We start from the raw sequence: 15785 nt of genomic DNA on the forward strand, positions 1-15785 counted from the left end.
CGTTGAAGTGAAGAGATTCCATATTGGACAAAGGCCAATGTTCTGACAAGTTCCAGCAAAGACATTCTGATGCTTGTCAGCATCAGAGGCGTTCATCTTGAAGCAATGTTTAAGAAAGAACTGCAGATGCTGGAAAAATCGAAGGTAGACAAAAGTGCTGGAGAAACTCAGCGGGTGAGGCAGTGTCTATGGAGAGAAGGAATAGGTGACGTTTCGGGTCGAGACCCTTCTCCAGACTGATGTGGGAAGAAGAAAGGATGATGTGGAGACAGTGGGCTGTAGGCTATGGAGCGAAGGAATAGAAGGCAGGAACGGGGTACTGATTGGGGACGATCAGCCATGATCACAGTGAATGGCGGTGCTGGCTCGAAGGCCCGAATGGCCTATTCCTGCACCTATTGTCTATTGTCTATCGTCTAATGTCTATTGTCTATTTCACCCCACTTTCTCATCCACTCCTACCCACACTAAGAACAATTTACAGGGCCAATTAACTTGCAAACCCGTACGTCTTTGGGCTGTGGGACTAAACCGGAGCACCCGGAGGAAACCCACGTGGTCACAGGAAGAACATGCAAACTCCACACAGACAGCAGCTGTGATAAGGATTGAACCTGGGTTTCTGGAACTACGAGGATAGAAACATAGAAACATAGAAAATAGGCGCAGGAGTAGGCCATTCGGCCCTTCGAGCCTCCACCGCCATTCAATATGATCATGGCTGATCATCCAACTCAGTACCTGCCTTGTCTCCATACCCCCCGATCCCTTTAGCCACAAGGGTCACATCTAACTCCCTCTTAAATATAGCAAGAATCCTCCTCAAAATTATCCTCAAAATGTCAGAATCTATATTAGAAACATAGAAACATAGAAAATAGGTGCATTCGGCCCTTCGAGCCAGCACCGCCATTCATTGTGATCATGCCTGATCATCCCCAATCAATAACCCGTGCCTTTCTTCGAAGAAATAAGAAATCGACGGTTTCTTATTTCTAAGTATTATTTTGCCGATATTAATTGAAACCGAGCGTTGTCTCATATCCTTGCGTACTCATGGTTAGTTCACCCCACCCACAATAACTTTTCCTCTTAGAAATCTTCGTACGGTTTTTGCAAAGCTTGCATATTGTTCCTCTTCCTGTGAGATGTTGGTGCGACGTTTCAGTTCCCACTTGCTTTCGCATTCAATTAGGTGTGTTTCACACATGTACTGGCTCCTCTCCTCCCTCCCAGTTTACTGTGATGCTAAAACCACTAAATAACAAATGCAAAACGCTGGATATACAAATGGCCTCCGCGAAGAATAAAGAAAGCTTCCAGATTGGAATACAAAAAAATAAAATGGTAACACAAGGCACTTTAAGGCAAAAACATATAGATTCTTGATTGGTACAGGAGTCAAGGGTTATGGGGAGAAGGCAGGTGAATGGGGTTAGGTGGGTGAGATCGATCAGCCGTGACTGAATGACTTGATGGGCTGAATGGCCTAATTCTGTCACCTTGTGGAACTGCAGATGCTGGACTCCTCCTGAGCAAAACACAAAGTTCTGGAGGATCTCAATGGGTGGAGAGAAATCTGTGGAGAGAAATGAACAGGAAATGTATCCGAATGGATCGGAAGAAGGTTTCCGATCTGAAACGTCACCAATTCCTTTTCTCCAGAGATGCCGCCTCAACCACTGAGTTACTCCAGCACCTTGTGTCTATCTTAGGGAATGGATCTTTCTTTTGACTTTACTATTAGATTTTAAAGAGATACAGCACGGAACCAGGCCCTTTTGTCCACGCTGACCAGCGGACATCCCGAACACTAGTTCTATCCTACACGCACTAGGGACAATTTACAGAAGCCAATTAACCTATAAACCTGTACCTCTTTGGAGTGTTGGAGGAAACCGGAGCACCCGGAGAAAACCCACACAGGTCACGGGGAGAACGTGCAAACTCCGCACAGACGGCACCCGTGGTCAAGATTGAACCCGGGTCCCTGGCGCCCGGTAAGGCAGCAACTCTACCATCACGCCATCGTGCTGTTCTCTCCGCCAACATCCTCTTAGTGACGTAAATCATCCAGGTTTTCTAAGAACTCCTAGTTCTAATTCAAGACCCGAAACCTCTTCAGCGATGATGTTTCCAGACGGCCCAGGAGCGAAAACGGTTACAAAAAGCGGTGAACACTGCCTGGTCCATCATGGGTTCTGCCCTCCCCACCATCGAAGGGACCTGCAGCTGTCGCCGCCTCAAAATGGCGGCCAGCGTCACCAAGAGACTTCTTCAGTCTCGACCCGAAACGTCACCCATTCCTTCTCTCCAGAGATGCTGAGTTACTACGGCATTTTGTGTCTATAACCATATAATATAACCATATAACAATTACAGCACGGAAACAGGCCATCTCGACCCTTCTAGTCCGTGCCGAACACATAATCTCCCCTAGTCCCATATACCTGTGCTCAGACCATAACCCTCCATTCCTTTCCCATCCATATAACTATCCAATTTATTTTTAAATGATAAAAACGAACCTGCCTCCACCACCTTCACTGGAAGCTCATTCCACACAGCTACCACTCTCTGAGTAAAGAAGTTCCCCCTCATGTTACCCCTAAACTTCAGTCCCTTAATTCTCAAGTCATGTCCCCTTGTTTGAATCTTCCCTACTCTCAGTGGGAAAAGCTTTTCCACGTCAACTCTGTCTATCCCTCTCATCATTTTAAAAACCTCTATCAAGTCCCCCCTTAACCTTCTGCGCTCCAAAGAATAAAGCCCTAACTTGTTCAACCTTTCTCTGTAACTTAGTCTATCCTCGATTTAAACCAGCATCTGCAGTTCGTTCCTCTACAGTTCCTTGTTTCTACTCTTGAAGTTAATCCAGGCATCATCCTGGTAAAGCCCGCTTTCCCGAGTTACTCACGAATACCCCCGAGTTTTTCCCTTGGTTCAAACTCGGAGATGCAGCCATCGGTACTCGAGGCTATTTTTTTCACTCGTGGACATTTTTCAACATGCTGAAAAAACGTCCCGACTTACCTGATGCCCCGAGTACCTACAGCTGGCATTACGATCCGCTACGAAATATCTACGGGCTCCTTCGGACTCGCTACGGGCAAACTTACAAAATTCTTAAGGGGTTGGACAGGCTAGATGCAGGAAGATTCTTCCCGATGTTGGGGGAAGCCCAGAACAAGGGGTCACAGTTTAAGGATAAGGGGGAAGTCTTTTAGGACCGAGATGAGAAAAAAAATGTTCACACAGAGAGTGGTGAATCTGTGGAATTCTCTGCCACAGAAGGCAGTTGAGGCCACAGTTCATTGGCTATATTTAAGAGGGAGTTAGATGCGGCCCTTGTGGCTAAAGGGATCAGTGGGTATGGAGAGAAGGCAGGTACAGGATACTGAGTTGGATGATCAGCCATGATCATATTGAATGGCGGTGCAGGCTCGAAGTACTCCTGCACCTATTTTCTATGTTTCTATGTTTCTATTCTCCGAGTTTGAATCAAGGGGAAAACTGGGGAGAATTTGTGAGTAAGTCGGGAAAGTGGGACAGGCCATGAAACCTCGGGTAAGCAGTGAGCCTGCACACTATCTGGGCCCTCGTATACCAGTGGGAAAGTGGCGTTGGAAGCTGGCTTTACTTACCATCGCCGCATTCTCGGCAGAATCTAGCTTTGCGCAAATTGGATTAATGGTTAGCTGATAGAACAAGTGATGAGACTTCAAACACGGTTTGATGTTTGAGAAACACATTTGACTCCTTGAAGGCATCAACAGAAGTACATAAATACACTTTCCTTCTCCTTATATTTGATTCAGCCGTACAAAAAAAAAGGTTAATTGCCAGCAGTCACTTCCAAGTATTAATCTCACTACAAACCCTTTAGTTTGCGCTAAATTCTAAATCAATTAATGGAAATGTTACTTATGGTACCATATAGATAATTTTTCCACATTTCATTCCTTGGAGACATTCCAAATATATTAGGTGTGTGAAAATAACAAAAGCATGCATGGATAGAAGGATCTAATTGTTCATTAAAAATAATTTAGTTTAGTTTAGTTTAGTTTACAGAAACAGACCCTTCGGCCCATCGAATCCGTGCCGACAGCGCCTGCGATAAAGATCGAACCTGGGTTTCGCCAGCTATGGGGCAATTAACCTCAAAATGGCGGCGTGTGTCTCTCGGTGTACACTAGCACTAAGCCAATTAACCTACAAACCTGCAAGGCTTTGGAGTGTGGGAGGAAACCGAGGATCTCAGAGAAAACCCACGCAGGTCACGGGGAGAACGTGCAAACTCCGTACAGACAGCACCCATAGTCGGGACCGAACACGGGTCTCTGGGGCTGTGAGGCAGCAACTCTACCGCTGCGCCACCGTGCCGCCCAAAATTTGTCCTTATTTATTTACAGCCACGACTGCAGCATCAATATAGACATAGAAACATAGAAATTAGGTGCAGGAGTAGGCCATTCGGCCCTTCGAGCCTGCACCGCCATTCAATATGATCATGGCTGATCATCCAACTCAGTATCCTGTACCTGCCTTCTCTCCATACCTCCTGATCCCTTTAGCCACAAGGGCCACATCTAACTCCCTCTTAAATATAGCCAATGAACTGGCCTCAACTACCTTCTGTGGCAGAGAGTTCCACAGATTCACCACTCTCTGTGTGAAAAATGTTTTTCTCATCTCGGTCCTAAAAGACTTCCCCCTTATCCTTAAACTGTGACCCCTTGTTCTGGACTTCCCCAACATCGGGAACAATCTTCCTGCATCTAGCCAGTTTTGGTCTCCTAATCTGAGGAAAGACATTCTTGCCATAGAGGGAGTACAGAGAAGGTTCACCAGACTGATTCCTGGGATGTCAGGACTTTCATATGAAGAAAGACTGGATAGACTCGGCTTGTACTCGCTAGAATTTAGAAGATTGAGGGGGGATCTTATAGAAACTTACAAAATTCTTAAGGGGTTGGACAGGCTAGATGCAGGAAGATTGTTCCCGATGTTGGGGAAGTCCAGAACAAGGGGTCACAGTTTAAGGATAAAGGGGAAATCTTTTAGGACCGAGATGTGAAAAACTTTTTTCACACAGAGAGTGGTGAATCTCTGGAATTCTCTGCCACAGAAGATAGTTGAGGCCACAGTTCATTGGCTATATTTAAGAGGGAGTTAGATGTGGCCCTTGTGGCTAAAGGGATCAGGGGGTATGGAGAGAAGGCAGGTACAGGATACTGAGTTGGATGATCAGCCATGATCATATTGAATGGCGGTGCAGGCTCGAAGGGCCGAATGTCCTACTCCTGCACCTATTTTCTATGTTTCTATGTTTCTAGCCTGTCCAACCCCTTAAGAATTTTGTAAGTTTCTATAAGATCCCCCCTCAATCTTCTAATATACTTGACTTCTGAAATGCAAACGTTGAGATCAAAAGGAGTAGAAAATTGGAACTAAATACAACAAAAAACTACAGCTATCTTGCATATTTACTGTAAGCTACTGACATGAAATTAATTTTACCAAAGACCTACTGTGCCAGAGATCCGGGTTCCATCCTGTCTATGGGTGCTGTCGGTACGGTGTTTGTACGTTCTCCCTGTGACCTGCGTAGGTTTTCTCCGGGTGCTCCAGGTTTGTAGGTTAATTGGCTTCTGTAAATTGGTCCCTAGTGTGTGTCGGATAGAACTAGTGTACGGGTGACAGTTGGCCGAGCCGAGCGGCCTGTTTCCAACGCTGTATTTCTAAAGTAAACTAAAAACGAAATAAAAGAGTACAGTGTTCTTCAAAAGTCTCCCCTCAACTGCTTTGAAGACGTGAACTCATTCTCTAAACTAAACTGAACTAAAGTTTGCTTTGTACTTATGAGATAGAGCTAGCATGGACATGATGGGCCAAATGGTGTCTGTCAGTGAAAACATTACTGTAATGCCCCTGTCCCACTTAGGGAACCTGAACGGAAACCTCTGGAGACTTTGCGACCCACCCAAGGTTTCCGTGCGGTTCCCGGAGGTTTTTTCCAGTTGCCCCCTGCTTCCACTACCTGCAACCTCCGGCAACCGCCTGCAACCTCCGGGAACCGCACGGAAACCTTGGGTGGGGCGCAAAGTCTCCAGAGGTTTCCGTTCAGGTTTCCTAAATGGGACAGGGGCATTACTGTGAATGTTTGTTGTGAACATCTAGTTTAGTTGAATGAATGAATGAATGAATGAATGAATGAATGAATGAATGAATGAATGAATGAATGAATGAATGAATGAATGAATGAATGATTCACATTTATTGTCCTGTGTGACAAGTCAAAGTGAAATTCTTTGTTTAACACACCACACACAAGGTATGCAAAGAGTCACCATGTAAAGGGCACAAACGAAGTTACAAAGTGTTCAATGTGGTCCCAATGGACCCGCTGTTCCCGATGTTGGAAGAGCCCAGAACCAGGGGCCACAGTTTAAGAATAATGGGTAAGCCATTTAGAACGGAGATGAGGAGTCTGTAGAATTCTCTGCCTCAGAGGGCGGTGGAGGCCGGTTCTCTGGATACTTTCAAGAGAGAGCTAGATAGGGCTTTGAAGATGGAGTCAGGGGATATGGGGGGAAGGCAGGAATGGGGTACTGATTGTAGATGATCAGCCATGATCAAATTGAATGGCGGTGCTGGCTCGAAGGGTCGAATGGCCTACTCCTTCACCTATTGTCTATTGTGAATTGTCTATTAACCAACATGTGCATGGATAGGACAGGTTTAGAGGGATATGGGCTCAACGTAGGCAGGTGGGACTTGTGTAGATGGGACATGTTGGCCAGTGTGGGCAAGTTGGGCCAAAGGGCCCGTTTCCATACCGTATCATTCTATGACTTTAAGTCAGGACTTACCTGCAACTTGAAGAGATGGTGCAAGTAAACTACCACCTCCATCTTCCCAAGGCAAAAAGGGATGTTCAATAAACACAAGTCTTGATAGCAACGGCCACATTCTAAAGAACAAATTCTTCAAAAAAATTAAGTGTGGAATGAATCACGCATTTCGCACCAGCTAACATGCTGTTGTTTCACTATCATTTTTAATATTTTCCACTTTACTAGACAGCATAAAATTACCGCCACTGAACTTAAAAACAAATCAAGAATTAAATAAAAACCTGACATCTTCATTTTTTTTTTCCATTAATATTATTTTATTGCAAAATTTTTTTTTTTCTAACTGTAGGTTCTAGATATCTGGATTCTGCATAGATTAAGATACAGCGCAGAAAATGGTGCTTTGGCCCATCAAGTCCGCGCCGACCAGCGATCCCCGCACACTAACTCCACCCTACACACACTAGGGACAATTTTACATTCATACCAAGTCATTTAACCTACAAACCTACAAACCTACAAACCTGTACGTCTTTCTTCCCAATAACCCTTTCTGGCTTAAGCCCTCCCTTCACCACCTCCAGTTTAAATTCCATTTGGAATATTTTGGAGGACCAAGAAACCAAGAAACCAAGAGGGTGGGAGGAAACCGAAGATCTCGGAGAAAACCCACGCACGTGACAGGGAGAACATAGAAACATAGAAACATAGAAATTAGGTGCAGGAGTAGGCCATTCGGCCCTTCGAGCCTGCACCGCCATTCAATATGATCATGGCTGATCATCCAACTCAGTATCCCGTACCTGCCTTCTCTCCATACCCTCTGATCCCCTTAGCCACAAGGGCCACATCTAACTCCCTCTTAAATATAGCCAATGAACTGGCCTCGACTACCCTCTGTGGCAGGGAGTTCCAGAGATTCACCACTCTCTGTGTGAAAAAAGTTCTTCTCATCTCGGTTTTAAAGGATTTCCCCCTTATCCTTAAACTGTGACCCCTTGTCCTGGACTTCCCCAACATCGGGAGCAATCTTCCTGCATCTAGCCTGTCCAACCCCTTAAGAATTTTGTAAGAACGTACAAACTCCGTACAGACAGCACCCGTAGTCTGGATCAAACCCGGGTCTCTAGTGCTGTAAGGCAGCGATTCTACCTCTACGATGCTTGCTAAGTATTTACAATGAATGACACAAAGTGCTGGAGTAACTCATTGGGACTAGCGACAGGCCCTTTGGCCCACCGAGTCCATGCTGACCCTCGATCACTCGTACACTAGTTCTATTTAGTACTCGTTTCCATTTTATTGCCATGCATCTGTACTTAAAAGACATTTCGACAGGTGCGTAGATAGGACAGGTTTAGAGGGATATGGGCCAAACGTAGGCAGGTGGGACTAGTGTAGATAGGACATGTTGGTCGGTATGGGCAAGTTGGGCCGAAGGGCCTGTTTCCACGCTGTATCACTCTATGACACTATATGCACTCACTTGACCCTTCCCTGCAGCCAGAGTTAATGAACCTCAAAGATGTTGTGGTCTGCAGTTCCCCTTCAATCACCGTTGTACTTGGTGCTGCTATAGACGACTAGTTTCCTTCCTTTCTGATGTAAAGGTCATGAACTTCACCAGCTTGCGGACAGCTACCACCTTTCTGACATTTCTCTTTCTTCTACTTTCCTCTGACCCCCCCCACATGCCCCCTGAATACTGCTTCAGTTTCCCAAGACCCTTAATAAAAATCGAAAGTAGACAAAAATGCTGGAGGGACTCAGCGGGTGAGGCAGCATTTATAGAGCGAAAGAATGGGTGACGTTTCGAGTCGAGACCCTTCTTCAGATGTTGAACTCTGCATTCTGATGGAGAGTCTTGCACCTAAATTGTTAACAGTTTCTCTACCCCAAAGAAAGCTGCCTGACTTAGTTTAGTTTAGAGATACAGCGCGGAAACAGGCCCTTTGGCCCACCGAGTCCGCGCCGACCAGCGATCACCTAACACCATCCTACGCACGCACTAGGTACAATTTACAATTTCTAACGAATCCAATTTGCAAAGCTGGTCGTCTTTGGAATGTGGGAGGAAACTGGAGCTCCCGGAGAAAACCCACGTGGTCACGGAGAGAACGTGCAAACTCCATATAGACAGCGCCCGTGGTCAGGATCGAACCTGGGACTCTGGCGCTGGGAGGCAGCAACTCTACCACTGCGCCCATTGCTGATTGCTCCCAGCATTGTCCGGTTTTAGTTCAGGTTTCTAACATCAGTGTTGTTAATTCAATATTTATTTGAATTAAAATATATTGTTTATTCCTAAAATAGATACAAAGAGCTGGAGGAGTAACTCAGCAGGTCACGCAGCATCTCTGGAGAAAAAAAAGATGGCTGATGTTTCGGGTCGGGTCCCTTCGTCAGACTCGGGACTCGGTGTCCCAACCCGAAACATCACCCATCCTTTTTCTCCGGAGATGCTGCCTGACCCGCTGATTTACTCCAGCACTTTGTGTCTATCTTTGATATAAGCCAGCATTTGCAGTTCTGTGTTTCAACAAGCTTTGCTCTGCATGCTATCAGATAATACCATCCATGAATACAATCAAGCCTAATTCATGTACAATGGGTGGAGCAAAGGGGTGCAGAGTGTAGAATCTAGTTCTCAGCATTGTAGAGCAACATAGTGTCATAGAGTCATAGTCATACAGTGATACAGCGTGGAAACAGGCCCTTTGGCCCACCTTCCCCACACTGACCAACATGTTCTAGCTACACTAGTCCCACCTGCCCGCGTTTGGCCCATATCCCTCTAAACCTGTCCTATCCATGTACCTGTCTAACTGTTTCTTAAATGTTGGAATAGTCCCAGCCTCAACTACCTCCTCTGGCAGCTTGTTCCATACACCCACCACCCTTTGTGTGAAAAAGTTGCCCCTCAGATTCCTATTAATTCTTTTCCCCTTCACCTTGAACCTATGTCCTCTGGTCCTCGATTCCCCTACTCTGGGCAAGAGACTCTGTGTCTACCCGATCTATTCCTCTCATGATTTTATACACCTCTATAAGATCGCTCCTCATCCTCCTGCGCTCCAAGGAATAGAGTCCCAGCCTGCTCAACCTCTCCCTGTAGCTCAGACCCTCGAGTCCTGGCAACATCCTCGTAGATCTTCTCTGTACCCTTCCCCCCATTGATGAACCGTCCACTGCAAGGGCCAGGAAGCGAGCGGGCAAGATCATCTCTGACCCCTCTCACCCTGGCCACAAACCCTTTGAATCACTTCCCTCTGGAAGGCGACTCCGGACTGTCAAAGCTGCCACAACCAGACAGTTTTTTTCCACGAGTATTAGCTCTACTCAATAACCAAAAATCTGTAGCCTCCCTTTGCTCTGGTATTTTATTTAATTCACATGTTTAATCAATAATGTTTTAGTATTAATGTTTAATGTTTTATGTGTCATTCCTAACTGTCACTGTATGTCACGTTGTCACTTGCGGGCGGAGCACCAAGGCAAATTCCTTGTATGTGAATACTTAGCCAATAAACGTATTCATTCATTCAATAATTTCCAACTTGTTCCAGCTCCAGAGACAAACTCCGTACAGATAAGCACCCGTAGTCCGGATTGAACCGGGGTCTCTGGATGTGAAATCGGAACCCGTTGCATAACCTGAACGTGAAGGAGAGTAAAGTAGACATTCGAGAGCAGGGCTCGTGTTATCGCAAAGATCGCCAAGCCAAACTAATGTGATGCCTCTTTATTTTTTACATTGAAACTCAGTGCAGAGAACTATTAAAGTTTGTTCTGGCATCCAATCAAAGAATTATACTTACAGCCCTGCACGCCTTATCAAGGAAAGCCATCTGAAAGGGTTTTAACACAATGATTTACTCATGAAGGGTGGTGACTGGGGTTTGGCAAGCAGACGAAACAGCTATTTCACATCAAGTATGTCTCACTGTTGGCGATGGCACAAATAATCAGGCATTTGTTTCTGGTGACAAGAAGTAAAGATTGTTTCGTTCTGAGATTCAGCGCGGAGACGGGTCCTTTGGCCCACCGAGTCTGCGCCAACCAGCGATCCCCGCACACTAACATCATCCTACACACACTAGGGACAATTTGCACAACATGCTGAAGTAACTCAGCGGGACAGGCAGCATCGGGACGACAGCTGGCGCAATGGGCTAAGTGTTCGGCTGGCGACCGGAAGGTGGCCGGTTCGAATCCCGCTTGGAGTGCATACTGTCGTTGTGTCCTTGGGCAAGACACTTCACCCACCTTTGCCTGTGTGTGAATGTGTGTGAGTGATTGGTGGTGGTCGGAGGGGCCGTAGGCGCAGAATGGCAGCCACGCTTCCGTCAGTCTGCCCCAGGGCAGCTGTGGCTACAGAAGTAGCTTACCACCACCGAGTGTGACTGAGGAGTGAATGAATAATGCGATGTATAAAGGCGCTATATAAATCCCATCCATTATTATTATTATTATCTCTGGAGGGAAGGAATGGGTGAAGTTTCGGCTCGAGGCCCTTCTTCTGACTGATGTCTCTTTGATGGTTCAGACTGAGGTGCCTCGACCCGAAACGTCACCCATTCCTTCTCTCCAGAGATGCTGCCTGTTCCACTGAGTTACTCCAGCATTTTGTGTCTACCTTCGATTTAAACCAGCATCTGCGGTTCTTTCCCATTCAGGGACGATTTACAATTTTATCAAAGCCAATTTAACTCCAAACCTGGAAGTCTTTGGAGTGTTGGAGGAAACCGGAGATCCTGGTGAAAACCCACGCAGGTCACAGGGAGAACCTCCGTAAAGACAGCACCCGTAGTCAGGATCGAACCTGGGTCTCTGGCGCTGTAAGGCAGCAACTCAACCGCTGCGCCACCGTGCCGGCCTAAATTGCTGTCGCCCTGAAGTGCTGGCTCGATGGGCCGAATGGCCTAATTCCTGCACCTATTGTCTATTGTCTAGACACAAGGATGACTGTGTGTTGTCCATTTGGTGCCTCAACGTTAGGCATTCATTTCATCGCCTATCTTGGAATAATGTTGGCAAGATTATCAACTGCGAACGATTGTTCCATTTCCCAACATCTACGCAATTGAAACCTGATTATTGTCCAGGAACTATCAAATGTGATAACAGTGTCTGAGCCACTTCACTTCACTTCTGCAGATGTGACTGAGTTTAGTTTAGTTTAGTTTAGTTGAATATTACCGCATGCACAGAGGTACACCTTTTGTTGCATGCTATCCAGTCAAAGAAAAGACTGCATGGGATTACAAGGAAGAGAAAAAGTTGAAGGTACACAAAATTGCTGGGGAAACTCAGCGGGTGAGGCAGCATCTATGGAGCGAAGGAAATAGGCGACGTTTCGGGCCGAAACCCTTCTTCAGACTGATGGGGGGTGGGGGGGGGGGGGAAAGAAAGAAGGAAAAGGGAAGGAGGAGGAGGAGCCCGAGGGCGGGCGGATGGGAGGGTGGGAGGAGACAGCTAGAGGGTTAAGGAAGGGGAGGAGGCAGCAAGGGCTAGCCAAATTGGGAGAATTCAATGTTAATGCCATAAGGACGCAAGGTCCCCAGACGGAATATGAGGTGCTGTTCCTCCAATTTCCGCTGTTGCTCACTCTGGCCATGGAGGAGACCCAGGACAGAGAGGTCGGATTGGGAATGGGAGGGGGAGTTGAAGTGCTGAGCCACCGGGAGGTCAGGTAGGTTATTGCGGACTGAGCGGAGGTGTTCGGCGAAACGATCGCCCAACCTACGCTTGGTCTCACCGATGGTCTAGTTTATTGTCACGTGTACCGAGGTACAGTGAAAAGCTTCTGTTGCGCGCTAACCAGTCAGCGGAAAGACAACACATGATTACAATCGAGCCGTCCACAGTTAACAAATACAGGATAAAGGGAATAACGTGAGTAATGTTTTGTGTAAGAAATAACGTTTAGTGCAAGAGCTGTAGTACTGTTGCAATGCAGGGACTATCACAATGTTAAAGAAACACTTGGACAAGTACATGGATAGGACAGGTTTGGAGGGATATGGGCCAAACGCAGGCAGGTGGGACTAGTGTAGATGGGACTCTGAGGATCCTCCAGTGCTTCTACTCAGCGGCTGTGGAAAGCATCTTGTCCGGAAACATAACAATTTGGTTTGGGAATTGCTCTGCCCAGGACAAGAAGGCTCTGCAGAGAGTAGTGCGTTCAGCTGAATGCTCTGTGGGAACTACACTCGCCCCCCCCCCCCCTGCAGGAACTATACATCAGAAGGTGCATATCAAGAGCCAACAAGATCATGGGAGACCCCTTCCACCCCTGCAACAGACTGTTCCAGCTGCTACGGTCAGGCAAACACCTCCGTTGCCATGCTGTGAGAACAGAGAGGTTGAGAAGGAGTTTCTGCCCAGAGACCATTAGGACTGTAAACTCCTATCTCACCAGGGACTAGCTTTACTGAACCATCTCTACTGTTGTGTGGTGTCTTTTTAAAATTGCTGTTTTTTCTTTTTTTTCCCTTCCACAAATATGTGAACATGTGATTCTGTTCCATACTGTTTTGTAGTTTTCTTTGCACATTCCGCGAACATTGCCACTTTTCATTTCACTGCACATCTCGTATGCGTATGTGATGAATAAACTTGACTTGACTTGACTTGACATGTTGGCGAGTGTGGGCAAGCTGGGCTGAAGGGGCTGTTTCCACGCTGTATGTCCCTATGAACCTATATAACGTTTTAATAATAATAATGATGGATGGGATTTATATAGCGCCTTTCTAATACTCAAGGCGCTTTACATCGCATTATTCATTCACTCCTCAGTCACACTCGGTGGTGGTAAGCTACTTCTTTAGCCACAGCTGCCCTGGGGCAGACTGATGGAAGCGTGGCTGCCAATCTGCGCCTACGGCCCCTCCGACCACCACCAATCACTCACACACATTCACATACATTAACACACAGGCAAAGGTGGGTGAAGTGTCTTGCCCAAGGACACGACAGTATGCACTCCAAGCTGGAGTTTAGTGCAATAGTAAGTCATTCATTCATGTTAGTCATTCTTGACATGATAGTTTTCTCCAAGGGGCTTGGAGTTGATGTCATCTCCTTTGGGGGCTTGGCAGGAGAACTTGGATCACGTGATGGGAATGTTCCCAGACCTAGATAACATTCCTGGTGCAGGACCACACCGGGATACCAGGGACCCAAGGCCGCAAGGAATTGCAGAGAGTTGTGGACGGAGCCCAGACCATCAGGCAAACCAACCTCCCCTTCTATCGACTCCATCTACACCTCTCGCTGCCTCGGCAAGACCAGCAGCATCATCAAGGGCCAGTCTCACCCCCAATCACTCCCTCTTCTCCCCTCTCTTCGGTCAGGCAAGAGGTATGCAAGTGTGAAGACGCACACCTCCAGATTTGATTCCTTGACCCCTCTAACCTTAGACCTAGTTTTTAATTCCCTTGTGTTGCTATGAATGAATCTATGCATTCCCCAGGAACGTACGTACTTGTAGCGAAGATAGGCACAAAAAAGCTGGAGTAACTCAGCGGGACAGGCAGCATCTCTGGAGAGAAGGAATGGGCCTTTGATTAATGCTTAAATGTTGGACCTGCCTGTATTCCTGTTGGACTTCAATATAATTCAATATTAGTTTTCCCCCTCCTCCCATTGCCTTATCCAGCTCTGAGCTTCCCCTTGCTGTTTACACTTCATATTCCAGCACAACGGATAAAGCCTAAGTCACATGTATGTGCTTTTGTCCTTTGGTCAGGATGAACAGTTATCAGGGGAAGGTTACGTTCAGAAAAGTCTCGTTCTTTCAGGGCTATCTAATTGTATTCCCATCCCTCACGAGACTCTCATTAGCCCGTCTCTGTACCTTTCATATCCACTGCCAGCTCTTATCACCGATCGTACTGGCCCAGCGATACTGCAGGTTGAATGGGGACATATCTTCTCCATCGCTTCAGAGAACAAAGTCGAAAGTCTCCACTTGTTCCCCTTTGATTACTTAACATTTGTTCAAACTCCCCAGAAACATCGGGCTTCTTATTTGTTCAACCACGCGGCACTTTGCCAGGTTGTTCAGTGACACACTTAGGCCTGGATAGAGTGGATTTGGAGAGGGAGAGGATGTTTCCACTAGTGGGAGAGTCTAGGACCAGAGGGCACAGCCTCAGAATTAAAGGACGTTCCTTTAGAAAAGGAGATGTGGCGGAATTTTTTTTGTCAGAGGGTGGTGAATCTGTGGAATTCTTTGCCACAGACGGCTGTGGAGGCCAAGTTAGTGGATATTTTTAAGGTAGAGGTAGATAAGATTCTTAATTAGTGCGGGTGTCAGGGGTTATGGGGAGAAGGCAGGAGAATGGGCTTGAGAGGGAGAGATAGATCAGCCATGATTGAACGGCGGAGTAGACTTAATGGGTCGAATGGCCTCATTCTGCTCCTATCACTCATTAACTTATGAACTTATGATAGGAAAAAGCCCTAAAGTCAAATGTCTCTGATTCTTTGTTCAAGAAGGAACTGCAGATGCTGGAAGATCGAAGGTACACAAAAAAGCTGGAGAAACTCAGCGGGTGCAGCAGCATCTATGGAGCGAAGGAAATAGGCGACGTTTCGGGACGAAACCCTTCTTCAGACTGATGGGGAGAAGGAAGGAAAAAGGGAGGAGGAGGAGCCCGAGGGCGGGGGGATGGGAGGAGACAGCTAGAGGGTTAAGGAAGGGGAGGAGACAGCAAGGGCTAGCAAAATTGGGAGAATTCAATGTTCATGCCCACCGGACGCAAGCAACCCAGGCGGAATATGAGGTGCTGTTCCTCCAATTTCCGGTGTTGCTCACTCTGGCAATGGAGGAGACCCAGGACAGAGAGGTCGGATTGGGAATGGGAGGGGGAGTTGAAGTGCTGAGGCACCGGGAGTTCAGGTAGGTTATTGCGGACT

At 46.8% G+C, this 15785-nt stretch overlaps 1 long non-coding RNA gene across 1 annotated transcript; it reads right to left on the bottom strand.

Moving 5' to 3' along the window:
- Positions 1–1354: 1354 nt before the first annotated feature.
- On the bottom strand, positions 1355–15278 carry LOC116984946. Its single transcript, XR_004415185.1, has 2 exons — positions 15248–15278; positions 1355–1471 (listed from the first exon to the last, which is right to left on the bottom strand). It is a non-coding gene; the product is annotated as an uncharacterized LOC116984946 (long non-coding RNA).
- Positions 15279–15785: the final 507 nt, after the last annotated feature.

Source organism: Amblyraja radiata, chromosome 21 (assembly GCF_010909765.2).
Source record: "Amblyraja radiata isolate CabotCenter1 chromosome 21, sAmbRad1.1.pri, whole genome shotgun sequence".
In the NCBI taxonomy this organism is placed as follows: Eukaryota; Metazoa; Chordata; class Chondrichthyes; order Rajiformes; family Rajidae; genus Amblyraja; species Amblyraja radiata.